This window comes from Gossypium hirsutum, unplaced genomic scaffold (assembly GCF_007990345.1).
Source record: "Gossypium hirsutum isolate 1008001.06 unplaced genomic scaffold, Gossypium_hirsutum_v2.1 scaffold_562, whole genome shotgun sequence".
In the NCBI taxonomy this organism is placed as follows: domain Eukaryota; kingdom Viridiplantae; phylum Streptophyta; class Magnoliopsida; order Malvales; family Malvaceae; genus Gossypium; species Gossypium hirsutum.
Window position 1 is genome coordinate 1,697 of NW_024403117.1, and position 3,304 is coordinate 5,000.

The window sequence follows — 3,304 nt, forward strand, 5'->3', positions numbered from 1 at the left end:
CCTCCCCCCGAAAATGAAAAAAAAGATATTCAAAAATTCAAAAAAGTAAAACCTTTGTATCCTATTCAAGTTAAACTTTCAGATTACTCCAAATTTATTTGGCGTACAAAAAAACTTTTTGAATTCCCCGTAGAAAGAGATTTGGCTAATGAAAAAGCTTTCAAGGCCGCCCAATATCCTTTCGTTTTCCAAACATTTTTTCGAATACGCTTTTTTGATGTAGAAGTACGTTTTTTTGGAACTGCCATTCAAAAAAAAGTTATTCAGTGCTATACTTGGATGTCAAAGACATCTATTTTTAAAACAAAACGATCGGTCTTTTGATGTCATTATTTATCTATTCCTATAGATTTTATAAATTATATTATAATTATATATATACTACAATAAAAATTGCATAAAAAATGAATAGAGATGGGAAAATCGCATAAAATGCTTCTATTCTAGAACAAAAAAGCAATATGATATAACCCCTTTTTTATTTTATTCCATACACTATCCAGAAAAAAAAAAGAAGAATTTGTATTTAATTTATTGGTACCTTTCTTTTTTATATCTCCATTCAAATCTATAGGATAGAATAGGATCTATATCTATTATGATATATAAATCGAATTGATGAAATCAAAAAAACGCAAAAAAAGTCTTTCTTTTTCTATCTACGCCCAGTTTTTTGTTGTCTTACATTTATAATTTATACATCTCCATTTATACATGAAAACTACATCAAAATAAAAAGTGTAAAACCCATTTTATCTACCTATGCAAACTTGAATTTGATTTTTTCCATAAATTGGTCAAGCTCGAAGAGAGGGTATGCCTAATTTTCATTTTCAACCAATTTCGAATGAGACTCGTAGTTAATCTGTTAAAGGATACATAATTTTGAAAAAAAAAGAATATTTTATTATATTAATAGTCATTTTTCTTTTAATTATATGTAAATATAAAGAAAATATCGGATAGTCTTTCCTACAAGAAAAGGTTCATTTATTGTAGTGGAAGACAATCAATCAGTTCCGCGATGAAAATGAACTAGTTAATAAGTTCGAATAAACAAACTCAAATAATTCGTTTTTCTTTTAAGTTCTAGGACATCCTATGATTTATATCATACTTTTTTGGGGGGAATTCTTTGTATTTTTGATCGATGTATCTAACTTACTGTAAATAGAAATTATTGTAATATGTAATAATAAATAATAATTGATATTTTCAGAAAAATATTACTATAATGAAAAAAAGAATTCTTTTGTTTTTCATTATAGTAACTCGGCGAGATCATTTGATTACTTCTAACTTCGAAATTTGAATATTTTTGAAATAGTTGCGAAAGATTAAAAAATTAAAATAGAAAATTCCAGTTAACTTTGTAATCTCTCGATTTTTTTATTGCTCATTTTCAATCATTTTATTGCTCCTTTTCAATCAAAAGAGATAAGAGCCGGTGAATCAGAAACGATTAATTAAGAAAGAATAACAAAAAAGTTTTTATGGAGCATGCAGATCAATATTCATGGATCATACCTTTTGTTCCACTTCCCATTCCTATTTTAATAGGAATGGGACTCCTACTTTTTCCGACGGCAACAAAAAATCTTCGTCGTATGTGGGCTTTTCCCAATATTTTATTGTTAAGTATAGTTATGATTTTTTCACTCGATCTGTCTATTCAGCAAATAAATAGAAGTTCTATCTATCAATATGTATGGTCTTGGACCATCAATAATGATTTTTCTTTCGAGTTTGGCTACTTTATTGATTCACTTACCTCTATTATGTCAATATTAATCACTACTGTTGGAATTTTTGTTCTTATTTATAGTGACAATTATATGTCTCATGATGAAGGATATTTGAGATTTTTTGCTTATATGAGTTTGTTCAATACTTCAATGTTGGGATTAGTTACTAGTTGTAATTTGATACAAATTTATATTTTTTGGGAATTAGTTGGAATGTGTTCTTATCTATTAATAGGTTTTTGGTTCACACGACCCGCTGCGGCAAACGCTTGTCAAAAAGCGTTTGTAACTAATCGGATAGGCGATTTTGGTTTATTATTAGGAATCTTAGGTTTTTATTGGATAACGGGAAGTTTCGAATTTCAAGATTTGTTCGAAATATTTAATAACTTGATTTATAATAATGAGGTTCATTTTTTATTTGTTATTTTATGTGCCTCTTTATTATTTGCCGGCGCAGTTGCTAAATCTGCGCAATTTCCTCTTCATGTATGGTTACCTGATGCCATGGAGGGGCCTACTCCTATTTCGGCTCTTATACATGCTGCCACTATGGTAGCTGCGGGAATTTTTCTTGTAGCACGCCTGCTTCCTCTTTTTATAGTTATACCTTACATAATGAATCTAATATCTTTGATAGGTATAATAACGGTATTATTAGGGGCTATTTTAGCCCTTGCTCAAAACGATATTAAGAGGGGTTTAGCCTATTCTACAATGTCCCAACTGTGTTATATGATGTTAGCTCTAGGTATGGGGTCTTATCGAGCCGCTTTATTTCATTTGATTACTCATGCTTATTCGAAAGCGTTGTTGTTTTTAGCATCCGGATCGATTATTCATTCCATGGAAGCTATTGTTGGATATTCTCCAGAGAAAAGCCAGAATATGGTTTTTATGGGCGGTTTAAGAAAGCACTTGCCCGTTACCCAAATTGCTTTTTTAGTAGGTACACTTTCTCTTTGCGGTATTCCACCCCTTGCTTGTTTTTGGTCCAAAGATGAAATTCTTAGTGACAGTTGGTTGTATTCACCGATTTTTGCAACAATAGCTTGGTCCACTGCCGGATTAACAGCATTTTATATGTTTCGGATCTATTTACTTACTTTTGAAGGACATTTAAACGTTCATTTTCAAAAATATAGTGGCAAAAAAAGTAGCTCTTTCTATTCAATAAAACTATGGGGTAAAGAAGAGCAAAAAATAATTAACAGAAATTATCGTTTATTTCCTTTATTAACAATGAATAACAACGAGCAGCCATATACAATTGGTGGAAAAAAAGAAGCTCGTATTACTATTACGAATTTTGGCTACAAGAAGGCTTTTTCTTATCCTCATGAATCAGATAATACTATGCTATTTCCTATGCTTATATTGCTTCTATTTACTTTATTTGTTGGAGCTATAGCAATTCCTTTTAATTAAGAAGGAATGCATTTGGATATATTATCAAAATTATTAACTCCATCTATAAATCTTTTAAATCAAAATTCAAATGATTTTGAGGATTCGTATCAATTTTTTAAAAATGCAACTTTTTCAGTGAGTATAGCTTG